This window comes from Psammomys obesus, unplaced genomic scaffold (assembly GCF_907164565.1).
Source record: "Psammomys obesus unplaced genomic scaffold, mPsaObe1.curated_primary_1811, whole genome shotgun sequence".
Classification (NCBI taxonomy): domain Eukaryota; kingdom Metazoa; phylum Chordata; class Mammalia; order Rodentia; family Muridae; genus Psammomys; species Psammomys obesus.
Genome location: NW_026586550.1, coordinates 3,521,874 through 3,540,739, shown reverse-complemented (window position 1 = coordinate 3,540,739; position 18,866 = coordinate 3,521,874). Strand labels below are relative to the sequence as shown.

General features: G+C 41.7%; 1 protein-coding gene and 1 pseudogene across 2 annotated transcripts in view; one reads left to right on the top strand and one right to left on the bottom strand.

Moving 5' to 3' along the window:
* Nhsl1 (NHS like 1) overlaps positions 1 to 18,866 on the bottom strand; it is a 216,178-nt gene that overhangs the window by 147,930 nt on the left and 49,382 nt on the right. The gene's annotated exons all lie outside the window — the stretch shown is intronic.
* LOC129672520 (golgin subfamily A member 7-like) lies at positions 10,765 to 11,162 on the top strand (annotated as a pseudogene).

The following is an 18,866-nucleotide window of genomic DNA, read 5'->3' as shown; positions in this document are numbered from 1 at the left end:
GTACTCAACCCCAACCTCCACAGATAGCCTCCTGGATGGCTGGCGGCTCGCTGGAACAACAGACAGTACTGAACCCATGTACTGCTCTATGCCTATGGCAAAGTTTAATTTATAAATGATGCCCAGTAGTAGATCAAAAGTGATAAAGAAGAAACTATAAAGTATACAGTAAAAAGATGAAGCAATATACTGCAATGAAGGTTATACATGAAGTGACTATTCTTTTTTCTCCTCCTCTCTCTAAAATGTTTTATCACCTCACTTAAGAGAATCACTTTATAGTTTCACTATTATATATCATCATCAATATTCTTGCACTTGGGAGCCACTCTTGAGTAAAATAAAAGTGGCTTAATACAAGCAATACACAACAATCAAACTGATAACCAAAGTGGCTACTAAGTGGTTGACAGATAGGTAGTATATAAAGGGTAGATACAAATGGACAAACGGATCCCTGTGCCATAGCAAGAATGCAGTGGCATAAACTGAAATATGTCACACAACTGAGCAGTGAGCAATGAAAAATTCATTGAAGTTTTCCATTAGTATTTTTAGGCTACAGTTGACATCATATAAATGCAATTGTGGAAATGAATTCCCCTGGATAAAGAAAGAAAACAATGATGGACAGGCAGAGGGAGCTCCAATATAAGCTAACTTTCTCCTCTGTACTATTAGCATGGTGGTCTTTCTGGATTCCTTCTCTTTGAACACTACCGTTTTCCCTCACATCTAAGAAGGAGGGGGGGGGTCATAAATTTATCTTCAGAAACTATAAAGAAAAAGGATCCAAGATGAAGCATCATTTCCTTTGCAGGTCTCACACAACATGGCTGGAAAGGCATTTCCTTGGTACTGATCTGAATGCCGTTAGACAATCTGGTCAGTCTGGTACTGAAGAGACAGACAGTCCTTGGAGGCTTAAGAAGAAGGCTGGGAATCTGGATTCTGCCTGGCTGGCCAGTGGGATAAGCCTGGAGGTCTTTGGGCCAGCAACTGTAATAATAAAGGGCTTAAATTGCCACCCTTAAGGCTGTCCCAGCTGTGCATCTAAGATTCCTTGACCACCAGCACTAGACAGTCAGAATAAACAATGCAACCGCTCCACTATTGTTAAAGTACAATGGGAGGCCCACAGGGTCATGTGGAAATAATTTTTTAAATTAAAGCTGTTCCATCCAGTACATGAAAAGCACTTTTAAAATCTAAAAATAGGCTGAAAGGGTTATGTGAACAAATCAAAATATGATTTTGATGGATGAAATGGGGTGCCAAGCTGTTGTGACACAGTCAAAACTATATATAGGAACTAAACATTTCATTTATTAAGATGATTAAAATTATAAAGGGGTGATCCCACTTGGCAAGATCACCAAAGACCTTGAAAGAATCCACAGTACCACAAAGACATCCCGGGCTGTTGGCCACAATTAACAGCAGAGCTGTTCCTGGGAAGTTAACAAAGCTGTGTTAAGTTTTAAATTCACATCCATTTCTCACCCACATTCAACTGAGGCTTGGGAGAGAGGGTTCCCTCTCAAAGCTTCAAAGGACACAATCTTTTAGGACAGTCACTAGAGGCAGTAGCAGCAGCAAATTCATCCTGCCTTGCCTGAGCCCACAGGAAACCTCTCCTAGGGCCAATTTAAAGTCTTCAGGATTAGCACCTTGGGATCATAAAACTTCTATTGAAGTCACTTTTTGATTGTTTTTAGAGACAGGGTCTCACATATTTCTGGCTGGTATGAAACTTGTTATATAGTCAAAGATGACTTCGAAGTTTTTAATTTTTAATATTTTTTGTTTTGCTTTTTTTTTTTTTTTCAGAAAGTCCATTTGTTTTTCTCTCTCTCTTTGTGTATGTGTGTATGTGTGTGTGTGTGTGTGTGTGTGTGTGTATCCCCTCTACACCTAGGAATTAGAAGACAACTTGAAGGACTCAGGTCTCTCCTCCAGCATGTGGGTCCCAGAGATCCAACTGTATCACGGTTGGCAGCAAGTGCTTTTTTCTGCTGAACAATCTCATCAACCCTACCTTGAGCTTCTGGTCCTCCTGCCTCCACCTCCAGAGTGCTATACCACTACACCCAGTTTATGTGATGCTGGGGACCAAACCCAGGGCTTCACATATGTTAGGCAAATACTCTGCAACTCAGATCCCATGAATAAACACACCTAATGCCATTTCTGAGGTCTTCAACAGCTATCATCAACAGAAAGTTGAGAGTCAATATAAGCTCTACCCTCTTGCATCGTGAATCTCTCTAATCTGTGTCATCCACCACAAAAGGAAAGGTACTTCAGTAGTAATAGATATTTTGAGAGAGACCGAAACTCCATGGGCTCCATCCTATCCTGGCCTGAATCTCCTTGTGATGCTATTACAGTGAGTGTCTTTCTCTCCTCAAGGCCATCTAACCAAGGATGACATCAAACCACAGGACAGCAGCAGACACAATATCTGTCCTAATCTGATTCTCCTTCAGCATTCCTTGGCTAAAAATAACAGCATCAGCTTCAACAAGTTTAGACAAAGGAAACATACTGGAAGGCCACACAGTAGCTCACAGACTTCAAGATCTGGCACACAACTGACCTCAACTGACCTCCAGGAAATACTGGAAGCAACAAGTCAAGAATGTCTCTATCAAATGTGTGTGTTTCTTTCTCTGCAGAGCATCCTCCTGCAACCCATGCTCCACACACCTGGATGGGGGACTTCTAGAATTCTTATGAATTCAACTATATTCTCCAACTGAAGAGAAAGAGGGGGCGTGGAGCTGAATCTTTACAGAGATAGAATCTTTACAGAGTTAATCAAGTTTAAATAAGACAGTTTCCAAGGATAGGAGATAGTTCAGTGGATAAAGTCCTTGCTTTGCAAGCATAAGGACCTGAGTTCAATCCCCAGAACCAATGTAGAAGAGTCAGGTGTCCTGACACACTGGTGATCCCAGCACTCAAGTCTGCTACTCACCACGAGAGGGCCTGTCATCCTTTTTCTCCCTGTCTCCTTCCCTTCCCCTTGCCTCTCAACACCAAGTTCCTAAGAGTGTACTCTGACAGTGAGGATTGGTGTTTAACCAGACAAAGGAACCCAAGAGGCAGGCTACCTGAGCAAAGTTTTGTAGTAGGATTAGGGACAGGCCATGCAGAGAATTACATCCACGAGAGTGTATTCAGAATTACATTCTTTGAAATGCAGCACAATATTATTTGGGATATTAAACCAAATCACTGTTATCAAATTAGGCGAAGGCCATTTCTGTCCCACCTTGGCTGGTATACATTAATCTCTAACATGTAGGTAAGTCACTGAGTCACCCAGTGACTCACAGCGAATCCTCTGTGATGGCCAAAACTTGGTGGTTGCCAAGCTGTACACTCAATAATATTGAACAGTTAGGTGTTCCTAAAAGAAATCCCAATAACGATCTACAGACTACAGGAAAAACAAGGGTCACACAAATGAACTGAAAAGGGACAAGCGAGTTCTTAACCTTGCCTCAGAGTATCTCTGTATTCATGAATTAAAGCAAAAATCACCTTCAAAGCACTCCCTAAAGACGTTGCCCAAATTCCCAGCATGTGATCTTTTCCCTTTCACCACCCTACTCTTCCCCATGAGCTCAGAAGAAACCAGAAGGTAAGACAAAGCTCTCATTTCTAAAATGCAGCTTGCCACAATGTAGTAAGATATGAACACAAGTTCCCAGGAGTGATGTCCCTCCCTGGTGGGCATCCTATAAAAGTGTGGACCACTTTGATCAGGCGATAATTAGCGGCCAGGCAGCAAGGATTCTAGACATCTTATAATGTTTATTATTGTTGCTAAGTTAGGGGCTGGGTGATAACTCAGCCAGAAATGTGCCAGAAGACATGAATTTGATCCCCAGAATTACATAATAAGTCAGGTATTGGGCTGTAACCTTGTACTCCCAGTACTCGAGAGACAGAAACGTAAAAATCTCTGGGGTGCACAGGCTAGCCAACTCAGGCTACATGGCAAGCTCAAGGCCAGTGGGCAACCGTGTCTCAAAAACCAAAGTGGACAGCACCTGAGGAACAACACCCAAGGTTGCCTTCTGCTTCCCCCAACTCACACACACAAAGAGACGCACACATGAATGCAATGCATCCACACACACACACTGCATGCAAATACATATATACATAAATTTTTTCAACAGTTTTCATATCACTACATTTTTGTTTTTTAAAAAAATAGCATTGTGAACAACAAAAAAATATCCTGGAATACACTGACTACAAAAATAATTTTGGTATCCAAGTTTAGCATTTTATCAGGCACTTTCATTACTTGTGAAAACTGCATCACTGACTGTGGCATGGCTCACAGTGTTCTCATTGTGCTAATTACACGTCCTTGCGAGTCCCTAAAGGGCTGATCACACTCTCTAATTATATGGTTTTGTCTGAACAATGAATATGAAAACTATAAAGAACTTGCCTTTAACTTTTCCTCACCTTAGAGTGAGGGCACTGAGATTACGGGTTCTAAGTTGTAGGCACAGAGGTGTTACATTCCCCAGGAAATCCCCATTTCAGAGGCTGCTGTGTGGCTCAGAGGTGGAGGACTTGCCTAGCGATCATACAGCCCTGGGTTTGATCCCCAACACTGAAACATCTGCATTTCTCTTTTTAACCACTCATTAAAGTCCCAATTCGGAATAGAAAAGACGGATGAGATGCACTAACCTAAAAGTTACTCATAGCTCAGTAGTGACCATCAGCCTGTCCTCATCAGTCCAAATCTTGCTGAAAATTCATAGTGGCTGATGTGTGTGAATTATCTTCTGTGTTCCTAAAACTTCTCTTAAGTGCTTCGAGGAAAAAAAAGAGAAGAAAAGAAAAAGAACATGGGCCCTCTCTCCAACACACTCACAGGAACGATCTGCCAACCAGACAAAAGCGATGCCTGTTTTCTCTTCCCTCTCTGTAAAGCACCTACTCCTTGCAACATAGCGAAGATGAAATTGCAGTCAATGACTGGACACACATTTCTTTTTAATTCAGGTCACTCCTGTGCTCTCAACCATTCAATTGTAAAGAAGGAATCTAAGGCCTGGTTTTTCCTCCGATTCCCTCTTGGACCATTAGTAAGTAACCTCGAGTCTGTGACCAACTTCAGCCACTATTTCACACCAGCATGGAGTATGGCCTCAGAAAACACTATGAGGTATGTTCGTGGTTTTTAAGACAAATCCTAAACAACAGAGTATTTTGTGTTAATCTACACTTTTGCTTTCTTCTCTAATATAGTCAGGAATCATGGCAGCAGGAAAATTAGAATTGGCTTATCTACCCAACTGTGTAACCTAGATACTTGAGAAACCTCTAGTTTCTCACTGAATGCCTTGAGATTATCAAATGACAAACGTTCAGCTGGGTCCAATCTGATCTCAAGGGAAGGCTTCTGGTTGGGTCAGGTTAGTATCTGTAGAAGGGACCAGAAAGTAAATTTCCAGTGCCACCTGCAAGACTTACTTTCCCATCAGTAGTTGCCAAGAGAATTCAGGATACTCAGAAGAGCAAAGTAAAATGAAACAATAGAGCACAGAGCAGCCGAGGTTGAGGCCACTTTCTTCCCATTAAAGCAAGCAATGCCTACAGCAAGAGATGACCTATCTATTCAGCACTACACAGGCTTAACAGGCCCTTGGTTGCAGAGTAACAAAAATAAAGAACTTTCAAACTGTTTTTAACTATTTATTTGTTTATTTTAAATTACACTTATTTATTATGTGTATGCACGTGTGTTAAGGTGCATGAGTAGAGGTCAGTGGACAACTTAAGGGAGTTGACTCTCTCTACCAACTACATAGGTCTCAGGGTATTGAACTCAAGCCACTAAGCCTGGAAGCAAATACCTTTACCCACTGATTCATCTCACCGGCCCCTGTTTTTATTTTATGTGTGAGTGTTTTGTTCCAATGTACATTGCCCTCAGAGGTCAAAAAAGGGTGAGGGGTGGATCACCTGGAACTAAAATTATGGACATTTGTGAAAGACCATTTGGATGGAAATTGAACCCAGGTCCTCTGTAAGAACAGACAGGGTTTTCGGCCACTGCACTCTCTCCAGCCCCACATTTACATTGAGAAAGGGGGGCATAGGAAGGGAATGAAGAGAGGAGTGAGGAATGGGGAGAGAGAGAGAAGAAAGAGGGAGGGCTGGAGCTCTGAATGTGATGTTAAGCGCCTGAAATTCCAGCATTTAGCAAGCAGTCTGAAACAAAGAGATCTCAAGTTTAAAGACCAGCTTGAGCTATATAACCAGACTCCCTTGGTAAGCAGTACATAAATAGATATTATGTAGAAATAAATATTTCTAAGTAAACCCAACTGCAAGTCTTCCTTTACTGAGCTTAAAACATTAGTGTAACATAGCACTGTAAATGAAGTCTAAAAATATCATTTGGTACTCTTTAAAATAAAATTTTACTTAAAATTTTCTTACCTTGATATTAGTAAACACGATTGTAGACATATAGCTCCTAATATCCACATTAAAACTTAATGTTTGGTAATTATAAGGACCAAAAGCTTCAATCTGTGAAAAGGAAAATCATGTTTTGTTTTGTTTTCTTTTACGTTATTTATTTATCATTTATACAGTATTCTGCCTGTATGCATGCCTTCAGGCCAGAAGAGGGCACTAGATCTTATTATGGATGATTTTGAGCCAACATGTGATTGCTGGGAATTGAACTCAGGACCTTTGGAAGAGCAGCCAGTACTCTTAACCTCTGAGCCATCTCTCCACCCCCAGGAAGATCATGTTTTAAAGAAAACTAGCCTCCAGTATTTCAAAATATTCTGAAAAGTTGTCACTCAAAAATGGACACATAATATTCCGATACAATGTGTCTGAGTGCATTACTGGGCATCAGGCTACAAATCTACTTGGAAAGGGCTGCATGTACTCTTCAGTCATTACCATCTATGTTCACAGGATACAGTAGAAGACAAAGGGTTTTGTTGTTTGTTTTGGTTTCTTTTCATCTAGTTTGGTTTTGTTGTTGTTTTTGGTTCTATGCCCTTGCATACTTTTTAAAGAAAAACTATATAAAATAGAATCCAACTTAAATGTAAATACAGAATCAGGCACTTTGAATCACATTAACCCACACGTTTTCCTAAAGGAATGCTTGCTAGGATTGCTGAGTATCCATTCTTCCTGGACCTGAGGGTGAATTCATGGCCTCTCACAGCCCTGCCCTGCTGGGCACCTTTGCATTGCACTCCTCCCCTCACTTTTAAGAACTTGCTCTACACAGCAACCACATCCATTGTCATTTGAAGAATCTGTTCAGCTATGGTCTCTGGTCTTATGTACCAAATCCTAAACTAAACCACCCTAGATCACTCAGGATATGGACAACATTCCTGAAGGTCCACTGGAAGCCCTTTAACCTTCTGTTGTGCTCTCAGCACCAGAAGGAGACTGGACTGCTATTGCTCTACTGCACCTGCCAGGCAGGCAGGAGCCTAAGAGAGGACCACTGCATACAATCAACCCCAGGCAAATCAGAGCGAAGGACGGTCAAGTGCAAGCGCTTTCCTCTTAAATCCGGCAGTATCACAGAAGCTCAGGAACATTTGTCTTTAAGGGCAAAAACAAAAATGAGAGTTAAGGAAGAAGCTATAAATGCATAACTTTTTCTTTTCTTTTTTTTTTTTTTAAAGATCTTATTTATTTATTTATTTTGAAAGCTCTATATGTAAACCAATATGCCAGAAGAGGGCAGTAGAAGGTATAGATGGTTGTGAGCCACCATGTGGTTGCTGGGAATTGAACTCAAGACCTCTGGAAGAACAGACAGAGCTCTTAACCACTGAGCCATCTCTCCAGCCCCAATGCATAACTTTTTCATAGAAAAGCACTATCTTCATTTTTTTAGGACTAAATAAATACACTCTGCATATATTTAAAGACAATACCTAAGTCTTAAGGATTTAAAAAATGCAAAGAAGAAGACATAGCAAGTTTGTTTTTAAATCTTGTTTCTTTGAAATCATTGTTAATGGCCATCAAGTTGGCTCTACTGGTAAAGACACTTGCCAGGCAAACACGACCTGAGTTCAGCTAGAACCCACAGCTCGAAGAAAAGAACCAACTCCTGAAAGTTGTCCTCCGACTTCCACACGTGAGGTATGTGCTCATGGTGCCTCTCATACACACATACACACACACACACACACACACACACACGATAATTAAAATATTTTTAAATTTTTAAAGAAATCATTGACTTTAAAATATAGACAGGGAAACCCCATGCATGTTTCATCTAGCCTCTCCTGAAGATCACAACTTAACTGGAGTATAAAGCAAAACCAGGAAATTGGCAATGGTGCAATTCATACTTTTTGTTCAGTTTACCAATGATGCATAAATGTGCGTGCGTGTGTGTGTGTGTGTGTGTGTGCGTGTGCGTATGTGCACGCATGTGCATGCATGCTTGTGTTTGTGTGTAGTTTCATCCCATCACTTTTGGAACCACCACCAAAATCAATGTTACAGCATGACTCCTTCATGTTAGCCCTTTATATCCCATCCCAAGTTTCCCACAACCTAACCTCACCTCTACCCTTGTAATTATGTTACTCCAACAAGGTCATACAAATAGAATTACAAGGTACAGTTTCTTTGGAGACCGGCTTTCCCCTTCAACTAGCATTTTTCCTTAGGGTTCCTCCAAGGTGTTTCATGCACCATACTTTGTACTTTTTTATTAGTGAGTACTAATTATTCTGGATGTGAATGAGACAAAATTTGTTCAAACACAGAGGACATTTGGGTGTTTTCCCTAGTCTGGCAATTAGAGGAAATCACACATTACGCTGCTATGAATGTCGTATACACGTTTTCATCGCCGCTATGGAGAGACAACACAACTTCTGGATCATACAAGTTCACTGCCAATTTTAAGTAAAAATGCTGAACTGTTTTCCAGAATGTTAGATCAAAAAGTAGGGATGCCCTAAAGAGTATGTCAGATGTCTTCCTCTATTACTGTTCACCTTAGTTTTCAAGCTATTTATGTATTATTTGGGGGGTGGAGTTTGCATGAGTTTATGTCTACCGCATGCATACAGGAGGCTGTGGAGGCTCAAAGAGGGTGTCTGACCCTTGGAACTGGAGTTACAGACAGTTGTGAGTCATCATGGAAGTGCTAGAAACTGAGCCCACGCCTTCAGCAATGGCAGGAAGTCTTCCACAGGAAGTGTTTTTAGCTACTGAGCCATCCCTCCAGCTTATTTTGTGGGTAGTCTCTTGCTGAAACAAAAGTTCATTGTTTCAGCTAGACCAGTTGATAAGCCAGCTCTCAAGACCTACTTGTCTCCATCTGCACTCCAACCTTGTTTTACAGGCACATCCAGCTATGCCCAGCTTTTATCTGAGCACTGGGGATTTGAGTTCAGGTCCACATACTTTCATAACAAGCATTCTTATCTACTAATCATCATTCCCAAGCCTAGGATCGTTGTTTTTGTTTTGTTTTGTTTTCTTTTCTTTTTTTAAGGCAGATCTCATGTAGCCCTCAGACTCACTGTGTAGTTGAGGATGACATTGAACTCTTGATCTTTCTGCCCACACCAACCAAGCACTAGGTTTATTCTTAACCTTTATTTTAACTACTTTTACTTTTTAATTTTACATAACAATTAAAGGCATTTACCATGTTCTACAGATGATGGAACAAAGAGAATCCCTTGGAAGAACACAGGGCAAGACTTGGTGGATTGTTTTTAAATCATCACAGTTCTAAATGCTTAGAATTACATTGTCATCATCACAGCCAAGAGAGGCTACAAAGGAAATACCAGAATGTAGTAGACCTTTCCTCCTCCCCTTTTTGTGTCAGTATGGGGATTGAACCCAAAACCTTGCACATACTAGGAAAACATACTACGTACTATCCCCAGCACCAACACACTTCTGTTTTTTTTTTAAATTTTTTCTTTCATTGTAAATATTTTTTCATACAATATGTTCTGATTATAATTTCCCCTCCCTCTACTCCTTCTAGTTCCCCTCAATTCTCCTCCCATCCAGATCCACACACTCTTTCTATCTCTCCTTAGAAAACAAATAGGCATCGGAGGAATAATAATAAAATAAGATAAATTGGAGTAGGGATGGTAGTGCACACCTTTAATCTCAGCAGAGGCAGAAGCAGACAGATATCAATGAGTTCAAGGCCAGCCTCATCTACACAGTGAGTCCCAGGATAAACAAAGCTCCATAGAGACTCTGCTGTCAAAAAGAATACGACAAAACAACCAAACAAGAAAAAGCACAAAACACCCACAGATGCAGAAACACATATGTTCGAATATAAAAACCCAAAACCTGAAGCCATAATATATACAGAAGGGACCAGTGAGGTAAAAAAGAAAAAGAAATGCCTTGACTTAACATTATGAGTCAAAGAACCTCTAAACATGGCATTGACTTCATTTTGTGTTTGTCACCTACTGCCGGGCATGGGGCCTACAGTTAAGAGTAGTTTCCTGAGGGCCGAACCAGGATGTAGTGGGGCGCGGGTCCTGGGCTTGGGTAGCTAGAGGCCCTCAGCTACAACCATGAGTGAAGGGGAACGGTGAGGAGAAGGCCTTGGGCATCTTTGGGCGGTGGGTGGCTCCGAGGGGCTGGCGGGCCGGAGAGCCGGTTCCAGGCCGATCTGACCCGTGTCATCCCCAAACTCGCAGAGCTGCGGGTCCTGTCCTCGCCATGAGGCCTCAGCAGGCGCCCGGTGTCCGGGAAGGTGTTCATTCAGCGAGACTACAAGCAGTGGCACGCGCTGCCAGTTCCAGACCAAGTTCCCGGCGGAGCTGGAGAACAGGATTGATAGACAGCAGTTTGAAGAGACAGTTCGAACGCTAAACAACCTTTATACGGAAGCTGAGAAGCTGGGGGGCCAGTATATCTTGAAGGCTGTTTGGCTTGTTTAACAGCGTATACCATCTTATGCATGGAGACTCATTACAAGAAGGTCCTGAAGAAAGTCAAATACATTCAAGAACAGGATGAGAAGATATATGCTCCTCAAGGCCTACTCCAAGTTATTGAAATCACCATCTATGAAGACAGAGGTGTGCGCAGTGGAAGATAAACCATAGAATTAAAGGTCCCACTCCAGCTGGGACCTTCGTCTGTCCACTGGCCGATGCCAGAGTGTCCCTACCTCTCCAGAGGGTTGTCCTCTTGTATCTGCTGCCAGAGCCACGGTGCCACACCTGGAGTGACCACTCGTCACTCGGCATCCACTTTGTGTCTCCCAGTTATGAGGGCTCTAATCTTGATTTGTTTCCAAGAAAAACAAGGAAGCACTTCACTTTTTAAAATTCAAAGCCATTTTAAAAAAATAGGAAATTGGTCAACCCAAGACAAAGTGTTTTTCTTACCGATAGCAGTATCACGGGGTCTCTTGCATCCCCTTTGGGCCAGTTTCCTAAGTGGCTTTACAATTCCACAAGTCAAGTTTGAGTTCAGTTATTTCCCTAAATTAGTAATGGGCATGGGGGGGGGGGGGTTACACCTGTGGTTCGGCTCTTGCACCGCCCGGATCTCCAAAAGCTGCCAGTCTTGATGTGCTGCAGTCTTAAGATTGGTTTCTGCTGTTTGATTTCAGAAACAGAAGCTCCTTGAGAGAGGCAAATGTCACTTGTTTTAGTATTGCAGTTATTATTAGAGCAGTATTTAATGCAGTTGAGGTTACTTCTTGGAAGCGTTTATGTTCATGCGCATTACCTCCAAGTGTCGGGGGCTGCTGTGTGTGTTGCTTGTTCACTGCACAATAAGTAGATGTTCAGCCATCAATATGCCTGGCCCTGCTCTGTCCTGTGTGTAATAAGCAAGTGTGCTAAACACTTAACTCTAGTTTTGTTACAAATATAACTTAGGAAAAAACTGATAGGAATAATACTGTTTGTTGCTAATTTGTCATCTGCTCATAAACTCTGACTCAGCCTCCTCACACACAGTATCCAGGGCTCAGAAATCTTTTGATTGACTTAAGCTTTGACTTAAGCTTTGGCTTCCACATAACTTGCAAGTTGAAGTCAGTTTCTCCAGCTCTTCATTATTTCTTAGTATTGGGATCGCTTATGTCTTATCTTTTGGGAGTTTTGAGAACACTGTATTTGGGAGAAAGTTAAGAAATATAAGGAATGAATGAAGCAGTTAAAAGTCTAACTTTTAGAGATACTGTAGGTGCTAATGCTGGATTTAATCTTTTAGATTTAATTTGTTTTCTGGGCCTTGTAGTTATTCAATAAACCCATAGATCTGTGTAATAATTTAATTGTATAAATCTCATTTGTTCCTTTAAAGCCTATACTAGTCTGTCTGCCTTTTAAACTTGTTGCAATAACTTTGCTGAAATATTAACACATTAGTAAAACTTTTCTTAAATAAAAAAAAAAAGAGCAAAAGAGCAGTTTCCCCAATTTAATTCTCTTGAAGAAAACTAAATTTTCATTTGCAAGTGGCTATCAGTGGAAGATAGCTTCTGTGTAGGGATTAGGGCCTATGTCTACTTCTCCTATCGGCTCTAGGATCCCATTTGGCGCAGACCCATGCAAGTCTGTGATGGCTGTTCTTGGCTGTCAACTTGACTGTATCTGGAATGAACTACAATCCAGAAATGGAGAGTACAGCTGTGAGAGATGTTCTAGTTGGTCTGAAGTGAATAGATCCACTTCTGGTCCAGACTTTTGAGGTAGGAAGACACAGCTCTAATCTAGATCTTGAGGAAGGAAGACTCAGGCTTTTGATCTGGATTTTGGGGTGGGGAGACACCACCTTTAATTCAGAGCTTGAGGCAAGAAGACACACCTTTAATCTGAGCCATACCTTCTGCTGGACATTTAAAAAGGAAGGCTTCGCTTTTTGCCTGCTTACCCTTGCCTTGCTAACACATCCATTCCCTCACTAGCATTGAAGCCTACTTCTTCAGGATCACAGATCCATCAACCAAATCAACACACTGAACATAGACAGAAGAGCAGCTGAGAAAGCCAGTCTTGTGGGACTGAGCAATGACTATGTTGTGCCTGAATCGCCATACCCCAAAAGACCACCACCAGGAGCTGAGTCCATTGCAAACCACATGAGGATCTTTTTATTACAAATTACAAGCTGCAGCTTGGGCTCACACCCCCCACCACAGAAGCAATGAGAGCCGAGAGCCCTGTGCTCCGGTTAGTTGGGTGATTTAAAGATTCTGGTCCCTCCCAGCATGCCCAAGGCAGGGGCGATTCCTGCCTGGCAAGTATCTGTTGGTCAAAATGCTGCATTTTGAATTGATTGGCTATAGGAAGGTTACCAGACCATAATGACCTGGTGTCCCTCCCTAGAGGGATGGGCCAGTTTCCTAGCAACTGTATCTCTAGTGAGTGGGGATAGAATGCAGTACGGCAGGTTCTTCCCCTCAGGGCATTACTGGACCTCACCCAGCTAGTTTAGGCCTTAAACTTTAATAATAACTGCTGATTTTAATCTTTTGGTCTCTCAACCACAAACTTGGCCTGTCCATCCTCAGCTAGCCATTGTTGGGCTTAGTTGGATTGCAGCCTGTAGGTCATTCTAATAAATCTCCTTTATATAGAGAGAGACAGAGAGATTCATTCCATAAATCCTATAACTCTAGAGAACCCTGACTAAGGCCCTAATCATACTGCATGCCCAGTTCATGTCTCTGTAGTTCATATATGTGCCACTCCTGTTGTATCTAGAAGGCCTTGATTCTTTGGTATCCTCCATTGCCTCTGGCTCTTACACTCTTTCTGCTCCTTTTGGCAAGAGTTCCCTGAGTCCTGAAGGGATATGATGGAGATATCCTTTTAAAGCTGAATGTTCCAAGGTCTCTCACTCTATGCATATTTTCTGGCTTTGGGTCTCTGTATTTGTTCCCATCTGCTACAGGAGGAAGCTTTTCTGAAAACAGCTGAGCAAGGCATGCTATGAGAATAGCAGAATGTCATTAAAGGTTATTATGTTGCTATGTGCCTTTAACAGAACAGTAGTATTTGGTTTCCTCCTAGGCCCCTAACCTATCTAGTCTCAAGTTCTTGGCCAGCCAAGCAGCACTGAGTATGGGCTCTATCTCATGGAACGGACCTGAACTCAAAACACAAGTTTTGTGCCACTATTCCCCCAGCATATCTTGCAGGCAGGTCGCTCTTGTAAACTGAAGGGCTTGCTTGCATCGGGGTTGGTATTTATCTTTCTACTTTGTTAGCATGCAAAATACCTGCTAGTACCATGAACACTAGTCAGTAGTGAAGTCTCGAGGTAGGCACCAGCTCAATTTCTCCATGCCCGATCAGTTGTGTAGGTTTTGTCTTCAATAATAGGGGCAGTATTGTCAGTTTGTAGCCAAACACTTCTTGACCATCAAAATGTTTCATCCCTACAGACAAGGAGCTATTACCACTGCCTAATGTCCATCTCTTACAGGCTATTATTAATTAATTTTACAGCCATCTTTGTAAAATTGCAAAACAACAAAGGGATATGAAGTCACACCACATTCATGGTGATTTTTTTTATGTCTATTTATCTAGCAAGTCTACAGACCCTTCAACTAAATCAACACACTGAAGATGCCTATAGGCTAGGACATCTCATAGAGGTTCTACAAGGCCCTCCATGATGAAGAGGGTCATTTCACAGATCCTTGAACACCAACCACTTAGCTCAGTGTCCCCAGTGTCTGTCTGCCCCAGCTCACACGAGGCCATTTATTGCACCTTTCGTGACTGGCAGAAGCCAGCCCCACATTAGGCTTAGTCATGAGCTAACAGAAGATCTCTTCCAGAAGCAAATGCCCAGATCTTTCCATTACTATGCATGTGTCTTTATACAATGTGCCACACTGCAGAAGGGTTCCCTCTTCTTTATCTATCTCTCCCACCTCATTCTGCTTTGTATCTCCAGAAGCTAACACCATACCTGACACTCATAGTGCTCAAGTCATTCATTCATTCATTCATTCATTCATTCATTCATTCATTCATTTACTGAGTGCAAGTCATAGCCTAATACAGTAAAAAAAAAAAAAAAAAAACCATGAACCATGAACCAGCCAGAGGTTCCTTCTTACAAGTATCTGGCTCAAATGCTGTGAAGATTATTTCTAAATATGTCAGCACCTGAGAAAGAAGGAAGAAGGAAGAAAGAAAAGAAGGAAGGAAGGAAGGAAGGAAGGAAGGAAGGAAGGAAGGAAGGAAGGAAGGAAGGAAGAAGGAAAGGAGAGAAAAAGGAAAGAAAGGAAGGAAGAAAATATAATAATTATTTATGCAAATCAGCCCTGAAACAAGTCTGATGGCAAGCCACTTTTCTGGTCCATAAACAAAAAAGTACACACAAATCTGATGGCAACACAACTTCTGTGTTTGCAAACTGTACCTTAATGTCAGACAAGCGCCTTTGAAGCAGAGTTGAAAGTGAAATGACAACTACCTGGATTAAAATACTAGTGCTCTGATTTTTTTTCCTCCAGTGCATCAAAGCTTGGGGAACTGGAGAAAAACAAGTCAGCTGGGGTGAAACGAAAGCAAGACAAGCATTAGAACAAAGCTAAAGGCAGGAGTGGGTAACACCTGCTACAAGAGTGCTGGGCCTTCAGGGGCCAGCACAGCAGATGGAGGCTCTGGCAGCCTCTCCCTGCCCTGTCAGCTCTAGAGTACAGGCCGAGCAGTCTCAGGACAGCTACTCAAAGGGAACGTGGTTAGAGGGCTAGCTGAAAACTTTGCAATGCCTTTCATAATCCTACGAAACCAGTTCTAACACCATACAATGTAGATGCCAATATCTGGCAAGAGGACATACGAAGCATTCTCTAGACCTAGAAAGCACGGCCTCCCTGGAAGTCCTCCTGTGAACTATGGCAGCATTTCCAAAAACCCCAAAAGAGGAGGCTCTGCTTTCCTAAGGCATTGAGAAGTTGATCTTCAACCCCCTCAGCCTCCTTCAGCGACTAGCTGTAGGACCCAGCATGACCGCCCAGCAGGGCACATGGTTCTGCAACACTGAATCCCAACAAAGGAACTCCAGACCAAAAAACTGCTTTGTGTAAGCACATATTTTAGCACAGGAGAAAAGAACGCTTCTTAAATGGGGCTTTAGATTGTTTGAAAGGCGCTAACATGTCTGTCCATCAAAAAGTCATGAAAACTGCTTTGAATGACATGTTTTTCCTACCAAGCAATTTCTGAGATAAAAGAAGCCAGTTTTCAACAACAAAACAGTCTGAAGACTTTCAATCTTAGCACCAAAAACCTAAACACAAAAACTGTTAATGCACAGATGTAGAAATCTTTGGCCTTAAAGAAAAATAGCTCATTTTCCAGTTCCATGTGTGCCAATGGACTTACATTGTTAAAAAGTTGAAATTTTCATGTACGTGTCAATGAAATGAACTCAAAAGGGTTGGCCTTCTCTCTGAAATAGGCATTCTGTATACTGAAATGTTCCTTTGTACTTTGTCTAGTTATCATCCATTAGAAAACTTCTAATCTGTCTCTACACACAACAAACTGCAGTTACTACTTGGAAAAGGGTGCCTGGGACAAAACCCAAGCAGAACCTTCCTTCAAGAAGATTCTGTAGCCCAAATTCTAAAATTTATATAAAAATAATATGAATGGATGAATAAATGGATAAATGAACCCAGAACTTATAACATCACAATACAAGACCAGCAAGATGGCTTAGCAGATGAAGGCCCTTGCCACTAACTTTGATGAGTTTGATCCTCAGAATCACATGGTAGAAGGAGAAAGCCACCTCCACAAGTTGTCCTCTGACCTCCACACATAGGCCATTGCATGCATACACCCACACATACACAATACATAAATGTGATAAAACTAAACAAAATACAATAGAGATGAATTAAACTGTTTCTCCTTTCTAGGAGAGAAAACAACATGGAAACATGGAACATGGAAAAGACATTCACATGGTAATATTTCTTTCAATGCCACAGCCTTCTACATGAACTCTGACAGATACTAGAAAGTGTTAGGCATGTACAAAAAAATTATCGTTTTCAGAAGTTCATGAAACTTGATGCAAATTATATACATGAACAACAGCAATGGCAGCAAACTAAATGCTCAACAAATGGGGACAAAACTTAAGCATTTCACAATATAGAATACTATACAATAACTAACGAGTAAGTATAAATGCATACATATGTGACAAAAAAGAAGTAAAAGCCATGAACAAGAAAGAACACAGGGTAGGGTATATGAGACTTGTTAGATGGAAGAAAAAGAAGGGAGAATGGTATCATTTAATTTTAACTTTAACAACAAAGAAAATTGTTTTTAAGTAAGTAAAGACGTATTAGTATACAGTGGTCTTCAAGATAAATTGTTCTAGTAAAAGCAGAACATTATATAACACAGAGCATTATACTGTTCTAAGGATAACTTCCATGGGTAAATACAAATGGACAGAAAAACATCCAGAAAGATACATGACAAAGTAAAAAGATGTTACCTTTGAAAAGGAGGCTATGAAGGGACCAGGACCTGGCGCGTGTCACCCATCCAGCTACATCCCCAGCAAAAGATTTTGAACATCTTAACACACACACACACACACACACACACACACACACACACCACACTAGGTAGGTAGGTAGGTGCATACAGTAGCATTTACCTTTATTTGTGAACTTCAAAATTAAATTACACAGGGCCAGCCAGACAAGGTGGCACATACCTGTAACTCCAGCAATTACAAAAGTGAAGCAAGGTAATCATGAGTTTAAGATCAGCCTGACTGCCCTGTGACAGCCTTGCTAATTAGGTATATTTAGAAGACACTCGGTTGAAAGGGGCTTCCTACTTTAAAAGAGGCCTTAGAGATACCACTTTGAGTATTAACCAAGCCAAAAGGATTCAATCCCTCACATGGAGCTAGCTTGGGCTACACCTGCATTCATTCAATGCTGAGAGCCAATGCAGTCAGAAAACAGATTCACAGTGAACCCAGAAACATGGCTATACTAGGCCCCCTTTAAATGGAGCCTGCTGAGCACAGACAGGTAGGACCCTGTCATCAGCAAGTAAGCTCCATCAGTGGGGCTGACACATCCTGTTGAACTCTACACAGGCCAAAACATTAGTTTTTATTTGTTGTACAGCCTACAAGACCCAGCCTATGTTTCAAGTACCTGTTCCCATCTGGAGACATTCTCATTTCTGGTTGAGGTAGAGTTTTAGATGATGTCATCTGTCCTCCTGGCCTTCTCCACAGTCAGAACTACTAAGTACCATAAACTCCTGTGATGGCCACCACTGATGGGAAATACAGTACCTGGCTCTGGGATGATAAACCAGTTTTCCCTGCTGACAATCCAGGCAAAGACCCACCTTCTATCTCATTAACTCAGAATGGAAGTGGAATACAGGAAATCCGGGGAGGAATGTAGGCCTAAGAATTTCTTTAGAGGAGGAGGTCAACAAGGGGAGACCTGGAACTCTACAGATTCCCCACAAACCCATGAACTGCCTTCCCAGCACATATGACTGGCCAGCCTAAACCCAATCTTTAGGATTGATGGGACCCTCACTGACAGTGCCCCAGTATTCTCCTAAACACCTCTGCAGTGAGAGAAGAGGATAGAACTGGGCTGGCAGAAAGAGAATGGGTAAACAGAAGGTCTATTCAAGGATGGCCCAGGAAAGCAAACTGGCTTCCTTCTAGGAATGAGTTCCCAGCAGGGCTTCCCATTCTAGTGAATGCTAATTATGACTCCAAACAGCTACATTCAAGGTCAACAAGACAGTTACAACACAGAGCAGAGCGCTATG